This window comes from Chiloscyllium plagiosum, unplaced genomic scaffold (assembly GCF_037043375.1).
Source record: "Chiloscyllium plagiosum isolate Xiang-an unplaced genomic scaffold, Cpla_swu_hap1 HiC_scaffold_27, whole genome shotgun sequence".
Taxonomy (NCBI): domain Eukaryota; kingdom Metazoa; phylum Chordata; class Chondrichthyes; order Orectolobiformes; family Hemiscylliidae; genus Chiloscyllium; species Chiloscyllium plagiosum.
In genome coordinates, this window is record NW_028270165.1 from 32,657,555 (window position 1) to 32,681,160 (window position 23,606).

At 40.0% G+C, this 23,606-nt stretch overlaps 1 long non-coding RNA gene across 3 annotated transcripts in view; it reads left to right on the forward strand.

Annotated features, from left to right (window-relative positions):
* Positions 1 to 23,606, forward strand: part of LOC148143537 (uncharacterized) — a 551,904-nt gene that overhangs the window by 327,872 nt on the left and 200,426 nt on the right. For 2 of the 3 annotated variants that reach the window (XR_015751747.1, XR_015751746.1), the window contains exon 4: positions 23,318 to 23,405. This is a non-coding gene — a long non-coding RNA (uncharacterized LOC148143537). The remainder of the gene's footprint in view (positions 1 to 23,317; positions 23,406 to 23,606) is intronic. The other variant, XR_015751748.1, reaches the window with a different exon arrangement.

Sequence of the window (23,606 nt, forward strand, 5' to 3'; positions counted from 1 at the left end):
CTAAGATACCTATTACAACAGTGCTAGCATGAGTGAATTGAAAAGAAGTCTTACCCGAGAGAATTGGAATGAATCATTTGGAGGCAAAACAGTATGTACAATATGGAAGTCCTTCAAAGAGGATATTTTTTCAGCTCAACAAAAGAACTGGGAAAGGGATGGCAACAAATCTGGCAATCACCAGATGGCAAAAAGAGTGGCAAAGTAAAATAGAAAAAGAAAGTAATGCAGAAAATATAACGCTGAATGCAGTAGGGAATGGAACTGAATGAAGAAAAGAAGTGTCAATCTTCAAATGTTTCACTAACCTCAAAATAATAATATGACATGACAGAATCAGACATCTGAAGAAACACAGATAAATGTTATTGGAGGACATCAGGAAATTTCGCGATTCAAGTTGAAGGGAAAAGCCAACACTTGTAATGATTGAAGGGAGAATACTGATTTTTTGGCACGTTTTGGTTGGCGGATGCAGTGAAGACACACTTTGATACCGATTGACAATTAAAGACAAGGCTTTGCTAATTTTCAATCCAGACCAGTTGACACTGATCATTGAGACAATTGCCCTCAACAATGAACGAGCAAACGACTGTCACTTTTGTCGAATTAAAACGCACTCAGTTCATCAGATGACCTTTCTGTCTGCAAAAAAATTGCCTTCTGTCTGTTATTATTCAGGTTTGCAGCACGCTCGTGTGTAGCAGACTGCGAACCTAGTTGATCCTAAATTATTTCTCAATGCAATTCCTCATACGTTCAGATGTCGCTCCAGCTGTTTATGATGAAGCAAGGAGATGTATCCTACCAGACAGTGTTTGTGAAACTCGAAATACTGTTGTGAGATCAGACGTTATTCTGCAATTTCAGAGCATTTTCTGGATAACCCAGAATGTGTGACGAATTACATTGACAAGCAATTTGGGATTCAAATATATGAAACGAAAAGGACAGCGCCAGAATTGTCATTGAATTGGCCATAAGAACAGAGAAAAACCATGTTCATCTAAAGAAACAGAAAGTGTGGCACAAGTTCAATAGGTGTGCTGTAACTGTGGTAGAAAATAATTTAATGTTTCGAATATAAGGTGGAAACGTGATGGCGTTTATGCAAAAATGGTAATGCGCATTCAGAACAAAATAGAAGCTAAATGAAAGGTTATTGTGTGCACGAAGTTAGAGCTCCAAGGTGACATAAACAAAGGGCAAAGGAAATGATAATAGTTGTAGCTAAGGGACAACTACTGATAGAGATCAGGTGTTAATAGCTGATTCTTCGCACCTCTTCATCCCTCCCACAGCACCAATAACATTCCACTCGTCCTCACATTCCACACACTGGCATCTTCTTTGGAATAATTAGAATTCATCATATCCATTACCTCCAACTGGATGCTACCAGTGCTCACATATTCCCACGCACTTCTTTGTATAAAACTTTCACTCTTGGACATTCTGATCCAATTATCTTCCAACTAACATATCCTACAATGCACATGGCATCGTCCTCTGCAATCGCAGAAGGTGAAACATTTACTAATATATCTCCATGCTCCTTAATATCCAAGGCTCCAGGCAAACCTTCCAACGAAACGAGTGAATTACTTTTACTTCACTAAAACCAGGCAACTGTTTTCACCTGTTTGCAATGTCGTCTGCGTTTCACTGGGCAGATAAAATAGAGAGCAAATACAAACTAAATGGATCAGCTGGTTGGAGCTACAAATGGATCTACCAGTCAATTGATTAAGGTACACCAGAGCAAGCAGTGCCAGGTGTTCATGCATGTATTATGTGAGGACAAATATTACTTAACGTAAATGCTTCAATTCTAAAAAAGTATTCGCTATGTCGGAATTGTTAGCCCACGAAAGCTTCTCTGCAATTTAATATATCGTGCCTAATTGAATGCTGAAAGCCACAGTGTTCCAATAACGTGTAACACCATTGGCAATGATCTGTTCTAGTTGTGATATCCACTTCCATTTGTTGTTTGCACAATGCTACGAATTATGACTGCGTGCTCCAAATCAACAGGATCAGGATAGGGATAGCGAAAAATATAATTTCACAAAACAACTTTAAGAGTTCTTATTGTTGAAACACTAATCGATTATAATTGAATGAATTGTCCATAGCTATGTCTGCTTTCAATTCAGCAAAATGCAACCAAATATACAGTGAATACTGCCAAAATCATTATCTTAGACAGGATGATATAGTATCAATGCTTTCTACAGAATCAAATCCTTACTGGATGGACAACTGCGATATATTGGTCAATGGCAATACAGATCATAACTGTTGAGTTAACAAAATATCAATGAAACCTCAGAGAGTATAGCATTGAAGAGCGGTTCCACATCTCCCATTGCGGGATAAATCAAATAAAGTACTGTATCTAAGCCTGAATACCCAAAATGATAGCGATACTTAAAACAAGAAGGAGGCAGCAATTGATGGCGGCATTTCGACATTTTTATCATATGCCACAGTACAATTGAGTTCATAGTCATACCAAGACGATCCACAACAGTAAGGAAAGAAGGCAGGAGGATGCTTTCAGTTCTGTCCAAGATTTCAAAGCCTCTGTCAATAGAATTGTCAAGTGTTCCATTTCTAGAACGATTTATTTCCTGCCAGGGCCTGTATGTTTTTGGGGCCTCCCTCCTATAGGAAAAATGTTGTGAAATTTGAAAAGTTTCAGAAAAGATTTACGATGATGCTGTCAGATTTGAAGAGCTGTAGGGAGAGGGTGAATAGGCTGAGACTGTTTTCCCTGAAGCGTTGGATGCTGGGGGTGAGGGTGGTGGTGACCATGTAGAGGCTTATAAAATCGTGAGGGACATGGATACGGCAAACACAAACAGTGTTTTCCTTGGAGTAGGAGAGTCCACAACTGTCGCGACTAGGTTTAGGATGAGCGGGGAAAAATTTGAAAGGGACCGAAGCAGCACCTTTTTCACAAAGAGCATGTGTGTTTGGAATGGAACTGCCAGAGGAAGTGGTGGAAACAGATCCAATTGCAGCATTTAAAAGACAACTGGATGGGGTATCCAAATAGAAAGTTTTTAGACGGATATGGGACAACTGCTGGCAAATAAGGCTAGATTGAGTTAGGATGTCTGATCGGCACGGAGGAGTGAGATCGAAGGATCTTTTTCGTGCTGTACCACTCTATTCCTCTTTAAATCGATAATTTCTGCATTCCCCCTCTCAAACGTACCTTTGATTCTTTAGCGAAACATTAAAGTGCTCACTCTGAGATATGTGGGAAAACTGAAAGATAAATTTTGAAAGAAACTGACCCTGCACTGTTAGAACATCGGTTGGGATCATTCTTAGTTTTGTCACAAACACATCAATCCTCTCGCTGAGACAGACAGCGCGAAATATTGCCCTGCATTGGAAATAAATTGGAGATATTGTTACAATATCAATATCCAAGATGGCTTTCATGAAGTGGGACATAAATCCTGAAAACAGGGAGACGTGAATAAATTAATTAATGTTCTAAATATTTTGTTCTTCAGCGTGTTGGAGATGGAAATTGTCAGAGTCATTCTTGCACTTCAGATGTTGCTTTTCCAGTAAGGAATCTATATATGGCGAAGCATTAATTTCTATTGTCGCTACCCTTTTGTCATAGTGGCAACTGTATTCTAACAACGTAACTCAATTGCAATTCTTCGACGAATATATCTGTATTATTGACTTGTCAGCCTCCTTTTTGAAATGCTGTCACATTATCTAGTGCATTTCAGTACTTCTTCTCTCAGGTAGATGCTTGGACACTCTGTTCCATAACAATAGAACACCCATGCAAATTACATTATGAATATATCAGCAAGCATGGATTTACGCAGTTTAAGAATGTTAGTTATCACCATATTCTTGCAAATACTTTTGGAGAGGACATAAATGTCGGTCTCATCTTCAAAGAGAATGAAGTAGATACAGATAAGTCGTTTTTCAAAGTACCTTTTCCGGGTTTGAAGGTCAGGGTGGGTCATTCTTGTTGGGGTTGGGGGGAGACGATTGGAAAGTCGTGTGTCATGGATATAACTGCTTTCTCTCAATCGTGCTATATCGGGAAGATATTTTAATGTGTTCATTCTTTTCTTAACGATGTATGTTTTTTTCTAAATTCCTATCCTTGCTTTTAATTCCTGATTCGTATGTCCTATACTTTCATTCATACTTTTCCCGCCCTCCCTCATTAATCTCTGCTACCTAGAGATTGATAAATTCTTAATCTCGTAATGAATTAAGGGATATGGGGAGAGTGCAGGTAATTGGCGTTGAAATGCACATCAGCCATAACTGAATGGCGGAGTGGACTCGATGAGCCGAATGGCCTTACTTCAACCACTATTTCTTTTGGTCTTATGCTCTTAACCTCTCCCTTATGATTGATGCTATTTCATCATTCAGTTTCTCTGTCGTCGACGTATGCTTCCAAACATTGCCTGAAATAGTTTACAGCATCCAACATTGAATAATCGATTCAATTTCTGAAATTGTCATTCATTTTCAAAACCCTGAAAATTTATGTGTGTTGTTGCATAGTCATTGTATTCTTCAGTCTTCAGTATATTTGAAACAATAAATCGAGGTTAGAGAAGTGCTGGAAAAGCACAATAGGTCAGGCAGCATTCGAGGAGCAGGAAAATCGACGTTACGGGCAAAGGCCCTTCATCAGGAAGGAACGTCGATTTACCTGCTCCTCTGTCCTGCCTGACCTGCTGTGCTTTTCACGCACGACTCTAATCTTTACTCTAATTTCCAGCATCTGCAGTAGCCACTTCTGCCTCGTTCAAATAATAGGTGTCCATTTGAACTCAGCGAGTAACCTATGACTCTTCTGCACAGTCTTCTGGAGAAAACACCAAAATTTGAGGTATAGTGGACAGCGAAGAAGATTACCTCAGAGTACAACGGGATCTTGATTATATATGCCAATGGGCTGAGGAATGGCAGATGGAGTTTAATTTAGATAAATGCGAGGCACTGCATTTTTGGAAAGCAAATAGAGTATCACCCTTAATGATACAGTCTTGGGGACTGTTTCTGAACCAAGAAACATCGGAGTGCAGGTTCATAGTGTCTTGAAAGTAAAGTCGCACGTAGATAGGATAGTCAGTAGTCGTTTGTTATAATGTTGTTCTACGGAGCATTGAATATAGGAGTTATGAGGTCATCTTGCGGCTGTGCAGGGCATTGGTTCGGCCACTTTTTGAATGTTGCGTGCAGTTCTGGTCTCCTTCCTATCGGAAGGATGCTTTTGAAACTTGAAAGGGTGCAGAAAAGATTTATAAAGATGTTTTTATTGTTGGAGGACATGACCTGTAGGGCGAGGCTGAATAGGCTGGGGCTGTTTTCTCTGGAGATTCGGAAGCTGAGTGTTAAACTTGTAGAGGTTTGTAAAATCGCAAAAAGCGTGGTTATTATAAATATACAATGTCTTTTCCTTGAGGTGGGGAAAGTTAAGAACTGGAGGGCATAGTTTAGTGTGAAATGTGAAAGATTTAAAAGGGACCGAAGGGGCAACGTTTTAACACAGAGGGTGACGCATGTATGGAATGAGCTGCCACATGAAGTGGTGGAGGCTGATAGATTTACAGCACTTAAAAGGCATCTGGATATATATGTATGAATAGAAAGTTTTTAGAGCGACATGCGGCAAGTGCTGTCAAATGGGACTAGATTAGGATAAGTTAGCTGGTAGGAATGGACCAGAGGACAAAAGGGTCTGTTTCCGTGCAGTACGCCTCAATGACCCTATGACTCAATAACAGAAAGCACAAAGTCTGAAGATTCAGGTAAACCTTCATGCAATGTTCAACACTGACAGGCAACTATTGGGAGTCACGACCATGTACAGTTCCTGGAATATAGATGTTGCATTAACTCAGAGCATGCAGCCACCTGTAATCCCAGATCCTGCCCAAAAGAAAATTGGAATTGCCTCTACGATCCGTAAAAGGAGGTGCCTTGTCATCTCATCCTTGGAACCATGTTTCAGTTGTATTGTCATGCAGAGGTAATGGATTTCTCTTCTCACACCTAGAAAAATATTTAAGAAGTGAAGGAGACTGTAATCATTTCTCTTTTTTTTGAGATACAATCCATTTTTGTCCCATTAATGCAGTATGCCATATATTTTATTTATGCCATTGGATTCTGGATCATTACTACTTCCCTCTGGCGGACAAGTTTTGTGCTGTATTACTGATTAATATCTCATTATTGCTTTGAAACCTCTTGAGACATTTATATGCACCAGCTATCAATGGAATTTGAGAGGTCAGTTTTGAGTTACCGAGGCATAACGATATATTAATTGATTCTAATTCCTGCTGTAAGCTTTTAATTAGCTGTAGGTAGATGCATGGCACTTGTTATTCCCAATTACATGGCTCTCCTTCCACATCAACTTGCTCTGCATTCCCTACCTCCATAACACTCTTTAGCACTCCAATCTCTGTTCACATCTCTATCTACACACGTATCTATCTACCTACCTACATATCTAGCTATATATCTATCTAGCCATCTAATTATCCATCCACTGACCCTTCTACCGATTCATCGTCCGATCTATGTACCCCATGATCTGTCTGTCTATCTATCTATCTATCTATCTATCTATCTATCTATCTATCTATCTATCTATCTATCTATCTATCTATCTATCTATCTATCTATCTATCTATCTATCTATCTATCTATCTATCTATCTATCTATCTATCTATCTATCTATCTATCTATCTATCTATCTATCTATCTATCTATCTATCTATCTATCTATCTATCTATCTATCTATCTATCTATCTATCTATCTATCGATCGATCTATCGATCTATCTATCTATTATCTATCGACTCATCCCATCGTACAAAAGTCAGCTATGAATAACAATATCTCTGTAACCTGATTTCTGACTTCTCCGTCGATCTCTGCACACTTACTTTCGTTCAAACGTATCAATGTGCAAATCGGAAACTTAGTATTTCCATAACCCGGCCATCGCTGACTATTTTCCACATTTCTGGATGAACTTCAAAGCAGATGCTTTCAAAGCACTTTTTGCAATTCTATAATATTTATTTTGTCCATCAGCATGTTATTGTTCAATCATTTGTTCATCATTTTCTATATGTTCTGAGCGAGAATTCTAACTTCCAAAAATAGATTCCATGCGGCACTCAAAACTCTTCAAGAGGATGAACGTCCTGCCCATTGAGGCTTTTCAATCCATATTATTTCCTGCACTTTGGGATGTTCCCAGCTGAGGTTCCAATGTTTACAACTAGTCAGTAGTACAAACCAAATAGCTGTTGAACCTTTTGTTTATAACCTGTCACAGGAAAAAAAGTCGCATCCTCTGTCTGCCTACCTGCCTGCATGTCTGTCTATCCATTTCTACTTGAAAAATTCATCCATGCTTTGTCATGTCAAACAAACACACATGGTAATTACGATATCCCTGGATGTGAAAACAGAACTCCGATAAGAAACATACAGATTTAGAACCCATTTATGAACCTCTCAGAAGTCGAACCGAACATGATGCCACCCACCACAACAAACCAAGGCACGTCAGGAGCAAGATCACAGAATAGCAATACTTCACTGGAGGCTCACTGATAATTCTACCGAGCATGGCAATGAAACTTTTGAAAGCAAAACCATTAGCACAACGAGCAAAACAACAACCTGCTCCACAAGCGGAGCTGCAAACCTTGTCAAAAAATCTCAACATGTCCGTGTCTTCAGCAAGTTTTGCTCAGGAATGTTGCACTCAATACCCCCACAAGTATCTGCGCATTCAGAGAATATAGGCAGTTATATTTATACAGGCAATCACACCCAGACTTTCATGGTCTGCTGAGGATTTGTATTATTCTCCATGTCCACAAAATAATCTGCAAACTGATGCAAATTTGCACACAATGTCGGTTTTGTTTTTGTCACTTCCTGATATTATGTTATTTTAGGCATTTGTTGGCATGTAATCGAAATAACTGTTTATTAGATTACATTTGATTAGATTATATTACAGTGTGGAAACAAGCCCTTCGGCCCAACAAGTCCACACCGATCCGCCGAAGCGTAACCCACCCATACCCCTACATTTACCCCTTACCTAACACTACGGGCAATTTAGCATGGCCAATTCACCTGACCTGCCCGTCTTTTGGACTGTGGGAGGAAACCGGAGCACCCGGAGGAAACCCACGCAGACACGGGGAGAAAGTGCAAACTCCACACAGTCAGTCGCCTGTTTATTTCGAAAAACAAACTGAAATAAAAGAGGGTCTTTTGTTCAACTGACTGTCGTTGAGCATTTGAATTCACTCTGTGTAAAATGTTTCAATACTGCAATACCTCAATGTGCACTGGGATGCTTCCTGATACTGTCAATGTGTGTCGCTACAATGGTATGGCAGAGAAGATTCACCATTTCCCATCAACCATGTGAATCCTTGCATCGATTGATCCAGGCTGGTACAATGCGTTTGTCATTGGGACTTAAGAATGCCAGATGAGGAAATTCCCCCAAATTTACCATCGGTCGTGCAGTGTATTGGAAAGATGAGTAGACTGACAAAGAAGCGTTATGAAATAACTGTTGCAGTTTTTGGATTAAACTCAGCATATCTGGCAGCACCTGTGAAGAAAGAAACAAAGTTAATGTTTCAAGTTGAGTGTGACTGTTCTTCACAACTCACCGGTATAGAAAGGCTTTTTTATTTAATGTTTCTGAAAGAAGTAGAGAAGATGCGAAGACAACAGGTAATGACGAGGCCTGGTACAAAAACAAACCATTTGTTAATGATGTTGAAAGAGAAATAGGGATGTTTAATGGGTGTTCATTGAGGTGTGAAGGGACAAAACGAGTCATGACTATGGAATCCAGTATTGAGTCTTGGAGTCCGCAAAGTGCCGAACAATGAAAATGACATAAACAAAACGGAAGCTCGAGGAAAGGTTTCGAGACTATGGTGACAGAAGATCATATTGCACAATGAGACAAAAAAAAAGAGTTGTTGGGGTTATTGCACAAACGAGACATAACATTGTTCCACAGTGAATGAAAATGGGCAGTAAACGGTTCAAATGAAGTCAGTCACTCTGAAAGAATTAAGAACACTCTGAGGAAAAATAAGCTTCGAAATTAATGACAATGTTCATCATCTGAAGTTGTGAATCTGAATGTTGAGCAAAGAAGGCTGTAAAAGTAGATGGAAATGGAATCAAAATACTAATGATGTTAAATGTTTGTTTGGAATATTCAGACACAATTATTTTTCAGGTATTGGGTGTCTTGTTGAAATCCTGTTTGGTGTACTACAGGAGATGGTGAAATGCCAATTCATCAGACTGTGGCACATCTTCACCATTGAATCTGTGATGCTCGCAACTTGCATAACTTGATTTTAGATTAGATTACTTACAGTGTGGAAACAGGCCCTTCGGCCCAACAAGTCCACACCGACCCGCCGAAGCGTAACCCACCCATACCCCTACATTTACCCCTTTTACCTAACACTACGGGCAATTTTAGCATGGCCAATTCACCTGACTTGCACATCTTTGGAGTGTGGGAGGAAACCGGAGCACCCGGAGGAAACCCACGCAGACACGGGGAGAATGTGCAAACTCCACACAGTCAGTCGCCTGAGGCGGGAATTGAACCCGGGTCTCTGGCGCTGCGAGGCAGCAGTGCTAACCACTGTGCCACCGTGCCGCCCAATTTTGTATTCCAATGTATATACACCCTGAAGAAGTGACATGCTGGAGCGCTGAAAATGTCTCAAGTAAACGTTTATAGGATATTTCAAATGTTCTTTGCATTTCACAAGCAAACATAAGTGTAACTTGAAAGCTAACAAAGTGAGCAATTAAATCAGTAAACATATTGTGGTCAAAGGATGGTATGCTTTTCCAATTGCCTCTCCGCTCACCACTGCTAATAGCAGATGGAGACTTCAAGACAAATTATGTCGACTTGAGTGATATCAAGTCAAAGCGTATTCAGATCAGTCGAATTACATAGGATAACGTGTAGAAAGAGCAGTATCAATTTCAATTGCAGTATAGGTATCAGATGTAAATCGACCTGCTCTTCAAATGTTTTGTTCCGTGCCACGTCATGTTAACCTGAATCCTTCCAAGTGGTCTTGTGCAATGATCAAATTCATTTGAAACTGAGTTTGGAAACGATAAAAACATATTTAAACACTGAATGATCTGCTTCTGGGATGTCGGACAGTCAATGAAAGAGAGACAGATGATGAGAAATGATATATCTCCTTGGAGTTCCCGCTCCAGGCAGGTGTCTCCATGTGTGCAGGTGTGTTATGTTTTCTCTAATCATAGAAGCATAAAAATATTCTCAGCATTACCAATGTTATGCTCACTTGAAGATTCGAAATTAAATAATCACATGTTAATGAGAAACAACCATAGTTATTTATAAGAAAGAAAAAAAACAAGTTATTTCGATGCACTGGCTGGAAACTGATTCGAACTATTTGAGAAGACTCCAATGACACAACGCTCAGTGAATGCTTCGTCGCTGTAATATTGTCTGAGGCATGGTACTGACGTTTTAGGATCAGGTCTCAACTGCCCTAAAGACGTGTCCAAACATGCCGAGCAGTTTAGTTGATACATTCCATTCTTTATAAATAATAGTTTACGTGATAATGCGTAACATATTGTAAAGCAGGGATATCAAGGGCCCAGAAGTGGTTTCCGACGCAGCTAATGTACATCAAATTTCCCCAGTTTAGATCTCGAACAAGGCTAAGTAACCATGACAGAATGAATTACTAAAGGAAAAGACAAAATTTAGGACAACACATTTAAACATATCGCAGATGGTCGGCTTGATAGGAATGAATATTCCACACAAACGTTGCAACAATCTGTTGTTAAGCTTAGATCGACCCAAATATGCAGAGTTCGTTTTCTCCGTTAAATGTCAAGAATTGAAGACAATGATGAATGACTTCCTTTTTGACACTGACAGTTTTCAGCAAGCCAGCGAGCCTGTGTAGGAACGCTGCATGCCACTGATTACTGTGGTGAACAGTGTCCATGGTTACACATGACTCATAGAAAAATATGAAAGTGACTGAGGCAAGATGCATTATGGTCGCCATGTACCAAACAAAAGCGTAGCAAACTTAGTTTGCTATAGAAATAATCTCTATACATTTTATTTGGACTCTGTCCACCTATTAACCCTCTAACAGTTTGCAACTAATCACTCTTCATTGCTCTCTCTGCGCAGACTTGTATTAACAGAAATCAAATTAACTGCCATTCTCCTTCATCAGATTATAACTCACATTATTTCCAGAATCTCAGTCTTTAACCATGCACCACCTTCTTTTCCAAAAGAAATTCTGCGCATCTGTTCACCTTGTATTAATCTGAAAATGATGGAAAGCTTCCCCTTTTCTCCATAACCCTGCATAAATCTCTCATCATAACACTTTGTAATCATCATCGGATGGCGGTATCGCTGACCAGGACACTATTTATTTGAGTATTACCATTCCTAAATTACCATGTGGGGGTGGCGGGTGGGTACTTTTTTAAATTTCATCATTCCCTGTGAAGATACTGACAGGCATTGTTGGAAACGATACCAGGATTTGCAAATATCAACTATGAAAGGAATGTTGGTCGAAATCTGTGTCAGTATTGTGTATGGCTTAGAAGAGCATTTGCAGTTGGCAAAGTGAATATGCATTGGCGTCCCTTGCGATTGTCGCTGTTTCAGTATCGCAGTTCGGAAATTAATGTCATCAAAAATCTTTGGATGTGAATTTAGTGCATATTACACACTTTTGGAATTGTGTGCGACTGTCGTGCTCGTTGAAGGTGATTGATGAGGTGCCAATCAAATGGACATGCTTTGTTTGGCTGGTGTCAGCTTCTATCATGCTGATGAAGCTGCACTCATCTGAGTCAATGGAAAGGTTTCATCACATATGGGAGTACTGATGTGTAGTTATAGCGAAAACATTGTGAAGTCAGGAGTTCAATTATGCAATGCGAAATTGTAACTTTCGGGTGTGTTCTGGCAGCAATGGTATTTATGTGATTGATGCAGTCAGTTTTGGCTAAATACTAAACACTAAGATATGGATAACACAGATTTGAGAACTGTTAATAACATTGAACGTGAAGAGGCAATGGTGAGATTTTTTTCCTGATGATGATGAGTCAGTACTTATTTCCTGTGCTGTTTGGCACTTCAGTTCAAAGCCCCAATGCTGTCAAGGACTTTCTCTGTTTGTCTATGGACTTTTCAGAATCCGAGCAGTCCTAGGTAGGGCTTAACTTTGTAGAATAATAAGCAAACATTGCCATTTCTCACCTTGTGATGCAAGATGATGATAATTAAACCTGTGGCATTTCCCTGTTCTTCTTCAGTCCTGAACAATAACACCAGAGCTCAACTTCCTCTACTTTACCCCATATGCCTCTGCAAATAACTGTACTGCCTAATCACCCGTCATACATTGCAACAATCCCGAAGTAGTTTTACAATTCTCCAACTCTCCATAGGCTGTAAAAATGACTGCGAACTACATCGCTCACTCGACGGCCCTTGGTCCAATATCTTGGCTAAATTAACTCAAATGGTCTGCCTTCTCTCGCAACCCTGTTTCAAAACTAAATTAAACTCAATGCCGACCTTTCTTTATAATGCACTGTGACAGCTCAATGACGCTGCTTTCTCAGTAGCCATTGCACAATGTAAATCTGATTCCCCTCTCTCATCGTTGCCACATATAAATACAGGAGAACCCCACAGATTCACGCAACCTTGAGAAACACTTAAGGTCATAACCCATGCTGTATCTCATTCTTTATGCACAATTCTGCGTCGAATGAATGGAAGGTTGCCCCTCGTTCTGCTGTAGTCTTATAGCGGTTGAACACTGATTCCAATTTCAAACGTTTGGCTAATTGAGGCATAATGTCGTGCATTAATGAACAGATAAATTTCATGCAGCATTTTCATACACTTTGAGCTGTCGTTTTTTCACAACTATAATAAAATTCTCCGAGAAATTGTTGGTTAGAATTCTCTGCCTATGGAATAGAGGAAATTTATTTGAGGGCAGAATACCTCTCGGGGCGATTTGACAGAATCAAAGTCAGCCCACTTTACGGTTTCATCATTTAACTGTCCTTTAAATTCAATGGAAATGATACGGGATGTTTCATTGAGTCCCATTAAGTTAAGTGATTAAACCTATTTTCCTGGTCAATATGGTGGGCTTTCAATGTCATTCATTTGTGAACCTGGTGCTGACATTTTTTTACAACATGTAAGTGCTCATTTCCTTTGATGAGCTAATAATTATTTCGATAGAAACGCTTCGCACATTAGAGCAAAAGATGAGGCTTATGCTTATCCATCTTTGCGTACTCCAATGTTCCCAGCATTGCAGATACAATTTTCAGACAATTCGATTCACTCCACGTGATATCAAGAAGCTATAGGTGACACTCGATACTGCAAATGCTATAGGCCCTGACAACATTCCGGAAATCGTAGTGAAGACTAGTGCTCCACAACTTACTCCTTCCGTAGCATAGCTGTTCCAGCACATGTACAACACTGGGGTCTACCCAACAATGGTCGCACATTGCCCAGGTATGTCCTGTACACAATAAGCTGCACAAATCAGTCCCATCAGTCTCCTCTCGATCATCAGTGTAGCAATGGAAGGTGCCACCAACAATGCTACAATAGCACATGCTCAGCAAAAACCTGTTCAGTCATGCTCAGTTTGGTACCCGCTAGGGCCACCCAGCTCCGGATCTCATTCCAGCTTTGATTCAAATATGGACAAAAGATCTTAATTCCAAAGGTGAGGAGAAGGTAACAGTCCTTGACATCGAGGCAGCATCCCACTAAGTTTGTCATCAATGAGTCCGAGCAAAAATTGAATCAATTGCTATCGGGGCAAAGCCCAACTGGTTGAAGGCATACCTGGAACATCAGGGGATGCTCGTGGCTATGGAAGTTCAGTAATCTCAGGTCGAAGGCATTTCTGCAGGATTTCATCAGGCTACTGTCCTTGGCCCAATCATCTTCAGCCACTTCATCAATAACCTTCATTCCATCATAAGGTCTGAAGTGGGAATATTCGGGATGATTGCAAAATGGTTTGCTTCATCCGTGACTCCTCACGTACTGAAGCATTCTACCTTGAAATGCAACAAGATCTGAAACAAATACTGGGCTAACAAGGAGGAAATAACATTCATGGATTAGTGGCGCTGGAAAAGCACAGCAGTTCAAGCAGGAAAATTGACGATTTGGGCAAAAGCCTTTCATCAGGAATACAGGCAGAGTGCGTGAAGGGTGGAGAGATAAATGAGAGGAGGGTGGCCTTCAGGCACTCTGGGTGTATTCCTGATGAAGGGCTTTTGCCAGAAAAGTCGATTTTCCCGCTCCTCGGATGCTGCCTGAACTGCTGTGCTTTTCCAGCGCCACTAATCCACGACTGTTATTTCCAGCATCTGCAGTCATTGTTTTTACCTAGGAAATAAAACTCGTGTCAAATAAATGCCACGCTATGAAAAGCACCAATAAGAGGCAATCTAATCACCACCCATTGACATTCAATGGTGTTACTGTCACTGTGTCTACCATCATCAACATCGTGGGGGTTGACATTGACCAGAAACTCAACTGGATTCAGCATAGGAACATAAATGCCACAAGAACAGGTCAAAGGCTAAAAATACTGCGGCAAGTAGCTCACTTCCTGACTCCTCAAAGCCCACCCAGAATCTAAAGCTGCAGGTCAGGAGTATCTTGGAATACCCCCCCCCCCCCCCACTTGCCTTGATGAGTGCAGCCCCCAAAACACTCAAGAAACATGACTCCAACGGAAACAAAGCAGCCCAATTGATTGGCACCGTATTCGGAAGCATCCACTCACTTTACTGCCGATGCTCAGTAGCAGGAGTGTATACTATTAACAAGATGCACTGTGGGAATTCGCCACACACCTTCAGACATCACTCTCCATACCCAAAAAAATTTCGATCTGTAAATTTAAGGATATCGGAACACCACTACGTTCAAATTTCCTTCCCAGACATTCATTGTCCTGACTTGGAAATATATATCCGTTCCTTCACTCTCGTTTGTTCAAAGTGCTGGAATTCCCTCCCTAATGGATTGTGTGTGAACTTCGTGCAAATTAACTGCAGTGGTTCAAGACGAGAGCTCATCAACGACCTCTGAAGGGCAAAAGGGATGGGAAAAGTACTGATCAGCCAGCGACACCTATAGTCAACAAATGAATAGATAAAAATAGAAAATAGGAGCAAAATGGTTGGTTTTTGGGCCTTTCCTATCTTGTCTACTATTTAATATGATCATTGGTCGTCATCTATCTCCTGCCTCACAAAACCAGGGACCTGGTTTCAATTCTGCATTTGGGTTCTGTCGGTGTTGAGATTACACCTTCTCCTCATGTCTGTGTGGGTTTCCACCGCGTGCTCCAATTTCCTCCCACAGTTGAAAGAGGTAGAGTTTAGCTGGATTGTACTGGCTAAATTGCTCATAAATTTCAAGGGTGCGTAGGTGAGGTGCATTAATCCTGGGACATGTAACCTCACAAGGAAAGGGTTGCGTGTGGGTGTGGGTGGGGTTCTGTTCGGAAAGTCGACATAGACTTGCAGAACTGAATGGCCTGTTTCCACACTGTCGCAATTTTAAAAACAATCTGCCTGTTCCAGCTTTTGTCCAAACTCTCTCACCCCTTTGTCTGTCAGAATAATATTGAACTCGTTCCTTAAAATATTCAATGCTTGGCTTCATTCATTCTTCATTTTTCTAAACCGTGGATATAAACCGAATCATTCTAATCTTCCTTCATACATTAGCCCTGCCTTCCCAGTAAGCAAAGCGCTGTACAGGTAGTTTAGAGAAAGGAAAATAAATGCAAAGTTTTCCAGTGATTCTTCTTTATAGACCATCTTGGAGGCAGGGATTTTGAATGATTAATTTCAAGCGCCAACATGCAACTATTCCAAAGTAAGATCTAATTGCATGTCAGATATTTCTTTTGCTAGATCTTGCATTTTCTATCTTCAATTTGCTCCCGGATGCCCTTCTGGTCTCAGTTTATTTCTGTATCAGTTAATATATCGCACCGTTATGTAAAATGTGCACATGTTCAAAATCAACGTCCAGAATTACATGCATTTATGGAGCGTATTTCGATTTTTTTATCACATTCTATCTGTAGCGCACACTTTCTGATCAGGGCCAGCACTCAAACTTCTTATTTTCATTTGAGACGTAGAAACTGTTCCTCAACGTCAGAGAGCGAAAAACATCTGATGTATTCAAAAGGAGCCGGACAGGCTGCCTTGAGGCGTGATCTGTTGCTTTTTATATAAAGTTACAGAAACAATGAAGGCAAGCGCAGTTTCTGCATATGCATCTCCCTCGTTACTTGGCTGTTTAACTGGTCAGGAAACGGATGCAAGTACAAAAAAAAGTTAACTTGCAATCATTAGTTATATGACGATTGTGTACTGGCTGGGGAGAGCTTACACGGCGGAATTGTGAGAAATATTTCTATATGCGAGAAAAAAAATCAGATTGCTAAATCCTTTAACGTTTTCTACATGTTTCATCACTGAAAAATCATTGACACTTGTCTGAGGTTATATGAGCAGGGCAGTACCATGATATTTCAACTCTTTTGTGCATGTATATACGTAAATTGTGCTCTGTCAGCGAGTCGGAAGAAGTTGCATAATCGTCATGTTGAACTTAATTCACTTGTCTCGAGCCTTTTGATCAAACGTTTTCTGTGGTTATGAATCTGAAGAATGATGAAGAGGCGAATTGCAAAGAAAGATAGAAACGAGTAGATTGTTGGAGAGCGATAGGGACACAGTTTGTGAGTGGGCCTGAAGCTACCAAATGCGGAATAATTCGGACTTACTGACTGAGGCAGATACTTTTGATGACTTTGTGATTGGAAATAGTGAGATTTGCAAGCAGAATGGGTCATTTTTTCTGAAAAGATCTGTGATGATCTCACCTGCCCGGCCCTGAGATAATGAATATTGTCCTGTACTAATGTTGCTGGAATTAAGAAATGTGTGAACCAGTTCCGAGGCACAACGTGTTGTGCAGCATTCAGCGAGATAAAGAAAGAGAGACAGATTGAGATCATAGATAAAAAACGACCACAGATTTAGTAGAGGTGCAAAGGTACAAAGGCCATTTTGTTTCTCGGTTATTAAGTGCCACTTCAATGGCGGCTCAGAGGATGACACTCCTGCCGAAGAGCACTGAAGACAAGCATTCGATTTCAACCTTGGGCGATTGTCTGTGTAGAGTTTGCGCATTGTCCCCTCTTCACTTTTAATCTTTGGTACCTCTCACAATCAAATAAAGTATATATGGATTAGCCATGAGAAATGCAGGCTTGCAGGGATATTAGAGTGTGGGTCGGCGGGGTTACTTTCAGACAGTCGGTTGTGGGTGTCATTGGCCGAATGCTCAGCTTCCACACGGTCGGGACTGTATGATGAATGGCAGGCGAGAAGAACAATGAGTAAAATGGACAGATATACAGAGCAAGTGATATTTTGCTGTGGAGAATTTCGCCAATGTTGCATTATTTCTGGTCACTGCCCTTCCATTGTCATTGGAAGTGCAATCCAAAACTTTAAGGAAAAATAATTCTTGTAATTAGACTTAAATTTTGGCAGTCAGGTTCCAGAGACAATGTCTTCTGTAAATTATAGAATGGGGAGGAGCTATTTAATCCAACCTGTCCAAATGGCAACAACTTGAGAATAGATTTTTGCGTAACCATGTCATCTTGATGTCATGATTTTGAATTATGCCTAGGGCATTCTCGAGTCGAGGTTTTTTCGCAATGAACACTATTCAAAACCTGGAGATAGCTCTCTCAAAATTGAATGGATTACTAGAATGATAACAACTAAGTCGGCGAGATATTTGCAAGGTAGCGTTGTACCATATCCTGCCAAATTGGCTGAATTTATGCAAGATTCAACTTAAACATTATCTGAATTCATGGAGGAACGGAACAAATAATTTGACCAGCTATCATCAGTTCCTTGGCTCCCATATTACTTGACATACGCTCATTAATCACTAGGTGGCACAAGATGCTGTACCTCAGATCAAACCTGAACGCATCAATTAACCACAGAATACTAACTGCACTCTGCTGGCGCCACAACAATCAGACTTTCTGCTAGATTACGAGTTATTTTGCTTTAATGAATCCTGACAGAAATATTCTGAACATTCTGAGCGAAAGACTTAAAGCAGAACATCTGATTGTTTTTATTCGAAACCATGTATTAAGCCCTCGAAACTAGAAAAAGTATTATACTTTGGGAATTTCTTGGCCGTTTTCCAAGTTCATCTGAATAGTAAAAAGCAGGTCATTGAAACAATCTGATTCTCACATCCATAATATGATCATTGCATTTAACCTCTTGTTTATTGGCTTCTTTGAATTAATTTCAGAATAATTTATCGCAACTTTTCATTATTGTTTGTTCAAACTAACTCAATCGACTTTGATCTAGACAAACTGCTCAGCGTTCTTATGATTCCCTTTTTAGGTAACGTGAGCACATATTAAATTTTAACAGGAAAGTGCTTACATAACTGTAGCACTTAATGACGTTTTCTCTGAAACGGTTCCAGATTTTGGATGAAGTAAATTTCGCTTTCTATTAGAGGAGCTAACGAAGTAACTGCTGTCACGTAGGACTAGTTTCAATCAGTTTCCTGTTCTGTAGATTTTTAAAATAAACTGCACTGAAATTAGCCGACATTACACACTGAAGTTTCATTTTGTTTGCTGATGTCAGTTTTTACATTAAAAGTAACGCTGCATTAACAATACTTCTGAAGGAGTAATAAAAAGTAAAAGTATTATTTTTCAAAGGACACCATGCTGAAAATTGACATTACGTTAAAACACCGAGTTAAAATGTGAAGTAAATAATGCCAAGAAATATTTGCATACGTAATTCTTCTGATCATTTCAAGAATGTACCTCTCAAAGTTTTCAAATGACATTATTGCACAAACGTTTTCAATTTTTTTGAGACTTGTTTCAACAGCAATTTTCTTAATTTCATATTGGGGCAATAACAAAACCTGTAGAACCATCACTGTATCCCATTCCTTGACCTTTGGGCAGTAAGGGGAATCACTTACCCTTCACAGAAGTCTTCTTCTCTGAGCTCTTTTTTTTTAGCCTAAAGCTGATTACTGAGTATGAATTTCTGTACTCTCAACAACAAGTCGACTTTTTCTACACAGCGACTGAGTTTCTCCGACTTCCAGATTTGCAGAATCCGCAGTTTTTGGCTTTCTGTTAAAATGACAACGCCAGATAAATCTGTGGAAATGATAATCCCAAATTGTTGATAGAATGATTCATGCACTCAGGTGTTCCTTTCGAACCCTTGCAGTTCTTTTGCAGATTTCACTCAAGTGTTAGATATTCAGTTTGTAATACATTACTTGGAACTATAGATTGGATTTTGCTGTGCATGAAATTCTGCTACACTCACTCAGTGCTTTTCTGTGGCTCTCCATTTTAAGATGATTTAAATCATTAAGCGCTTTCATTCCAATCCAATGAACTGTGTAGTCTGGAACTACAAGGAATTAATATGCAAGGGAACACGAACAAAGGGAAGATCGCATACAAGTCACTGTTACGGAGTACTATCCACCAGACCTCAATTGTCAGTGAATCAATAACTTGAAAATTCCGTCCAGAAACAGTTGCATGTGCAGCAACAAGACATAAATTTCAAAACTTCAAATAATGAACTCATTTGCAGCTTCTCAAAGGCAATTAATTCTGCATACTTTTTAACCATAACAATGTCTCACACACACCCCAAGAGCGAAGTCAAATATAAATCAACTGACAGCTCTTCAAACTTCCCTAGATGAAGGGATTCCATTTCTTTGATTGCATTTAACACCTATATGTATTTATTTGTGTGTGGCGTCATGGGCATGACAATTCAGTTCGAATTGTACCAGATTAACCCGTTGACAGAAATACAAAGCTGTAAAAATGTTCTAAATGTATTCGTTGGATTAGGCAACAACACTTCAATGATAAATGAAATAAAACTTCCATCATATTTGGAGTCATAGAGACAAAATAACATACAGCATGGAAACAGACCTTTCATTTCAACTCGTCCATGCCAACCAGATATCCGAACCTAATCAAATCCTATTTGCCAGCACTTGGCACATGTCCCTCTAAGCATTTTATATTCATGCATCCATCCAGATACTTTTTAATGCTGTAATTTCATCAGCATCCTCCACTTCCACGGGCAGTTAATTCCATACAGGCATTATCAACTGAGTAAAGATGTTACTCATTAGGTCCCATTTTAATATTTGCCCCCATACGCTCTAATTCTATGCCCTTGTTCTGGACTCACCACAAGAGGGAAAATCCCTTGTGTATTTTGCTGACGTGTGTCAAACATGATTTCATAAACCTCTTTTATGATCTTATATACCTCAGCCTCCAACCCTCCAGGGAAAAACACCCCAGCCTATGCAACCTCTCCCTGTTGCTCAAATTCTCCAAATCTGGTCGCATACTTGTAAAACTTTTCTATACCCTCATCTGTTAAAATCCAGCGTATTATGTTGACGAAATTTAACACTGCGTTGATAGACAAAGAATTTTGATTTTAAGATAGAAGATGAGAAACGTTCTAAGTGAAGATAAATAAAAACCTAGCATGCGATGCAAATGAATTGCAAAGACTTAGCAAGACGGCAGACATTTTAATTATTTGCGACTGTTCATTTAAATAAATCACTCCAAATAGAGCCTTGTCTGCAAATCTCATGAAACTATATTGTAAGAAAGATAGAGAACAAATTTTAAGGTCCAAAGCAAAACATGCATTTCATTAATGGCTAAGGTGGCACAAGAACTTTTTTTCTGTCCTGAAAGCTGCCCATTTTAAAACAATGTCACTTCTGACACTCTGGTATAAATTAGTTCACGTTGTAACTTTGGTGGATATTAGTTTTCAAAGATTACATTGTATTGACATAAAGGATACAATTCATATTTTAACTACAACTAAAGATATTTTGCAAGTGGCAATGTAAGTTGTTTGTTGCCTGGTGTTTCTCGGAAAGTCAATGGCTCATCTAAAAATATTTTTCCAAGGGCCTTAGAATTTTTTTTTTCAATTATGTTCAAGTTAGCGATACCTACCAGGAAAGTAAATACCCCAAATAATGCTTATCCAAGCTTTGAAACATTAATCCAGTTTTGGCAGTTTCACTCCCGAGCAGCCATGATAATCTTGAGACCATTCCTAGTTTTCGGAATTTGAACCGCTTTTGCGACTGACAGAATCAAAGTGCATGTTATGTCCATGACATTGATAAAGGGGAAATGCACAAAGGTAGCTTTCTTGTCAATGTATATCTTTCTATGCAAAGGCTATATTGAAGATTTCCTGATTTGAATCACTAATTTCTGAGGGAGGTGGCTGAGGAAATAGCGGAGGCGTTGGTTGAGATCTTTCAAAAGTCACTGGAGTCAGGGAAAGCCCCGGGTGATTGCAAGATCGTTGTTGTAAACCCCTTGTTCAAAAAGGATCAAGGCAAAAGTTGGAAAATTATAGGCCAATTGGCCTAACCTCTGTTGTAGGTAAAAGTCTAGACTCCATCGTTAAGGATGAGGTATCTAAATTCTTGGAAGAGCAGGGTCGGATAGAACAAGTCAACATGGATTTAGTAAGGGGAGGTCGTGCCTGACAAACCTGTTGGAGTTCTTTGAAGAGGTGACAAGTAGGTTCGACCGGGGAAACCCAGTGGATGTGGTCTACCTAGACTTCCAAAAGGCCTTTGATAAGGTGCCACACGGGAGGCTGCTGAGCAAGGTGAGGGCCCATGGTGTTCGAGGTGAACTACTGGTATGGATTGAAGATTGGCTGTCTGACACAAGGCACAGAGTTGGGATAAAAGGTTCTTTTTTCGGAATGGCAGCCGGTGACAAGCGGTGTCCCGCAGGGTTCAGTGTTGGGGCCGCAGCTGTTCACGTTATATATTAATGATCTGGATGAAGAGACTGGGGGCATTCTAGCGAAGTTTGCCGATGATACAAAGTTAGGTGGACAGGCAGGTAGTACTGAGGAAGTTGGGAGGCTGCAGAAGGATCTAGACAGTTTGGAGAGTGGTCCAGGAAATGGCTGATGGAATTCAATGTGAGCAAAGGCGAGGTCTTGCACTTTGGAAAAAAGAATAGAAGCATGGATTACTTTCTAAACAATGAGAAAATTCGTAAAGCCAAAGTACAGAGGGATCTGGGAGTGCTAGTTGAGGATTCTCTAATGGTAAACATGCAGGTTGAGTCCGTGATTAAGAAAGCGAATGCAATGTTGTCAATTATCTCAAGAGGGTTGGAATATAAAAGCACTGTTGTGCTACTGAGACTTTATAAAGCTCTGGTTAGGCCCCATTTGGAGTACTGTGTCCAGTCTTGGTCCCCACACCTCAGGAAGGACATACTGGTACTGGAGCGTGTCCAGTGGAGATGATCCCTGGAATGGTAGGTCTAACATGAGGAACGGCTGAGGATACTGGGATTGTATTCATTGGAGTTTAGAAGATTAAGGGGAGATCTAATAGAAACTTACAACATAATACACGGCTTGTAAAGGGTGGACGCTAGGAAATTGTTTCCGTTAGGCGAGGAGACTAGGACCCATGGACACAGCCTTAGAATTAGAGGGGGTAAATTCAGAACAGAAATGCAGAGACATTTCTTCAGCCAGAGAGTGGTGGGCCTGTGGAATTCATTGCCACAGAGTGCAGTGGAGGCTGGGACGCTAAATGTCTTCAAGGCAGAAATTGATAAATTCTTGATGTCACAAGGAATTAAGGGCTACGGGGAGAATGCGGGTAAGTGGAGTTGAAATGCCCATCAGTCATGATTGACTGGCGGAGTGGACTCGATGGGCCGAATGGCCTTACTTCCGCTCCTATGTCTTATGGTCTAATGTATTTGACAGCAACCATTAGCATCGATCATTTCTTCCATCCACAGAATACTATGAAGAGGGAATCTATAGTGATGCGAACTAAAGAGCAAATGAATGTTTATTTCCGGCTTCAATGTTTGTTTTGGAATGTTCTACTATCTATTTTGTAGCTTACGTCTATGTTGTTTTTTGTTCCATAGGGACGCCTGAACGCTGTGTCGCAAAGAAATTCAAGATTTCTGGGAAGACTGACATTCTGAGATTCGTATTGATGAGTTCAAGGATGTGGTAGGAACGCTTTTCGTGTTTCATTTCGTGGAAATGTTGATAATTAATAATGGCCAGGATGAGAAACCATAGCGCTCTTGTAATATCCAGCCTAATCATAAGAGCAGTCAGTCATTTATTCTCAATTTATTTCGATTTATGTTTTGCAATTTCGACAGTTCATTGGTTTGTTGCATTTATGTGGAATTCTGCTTAACAGTA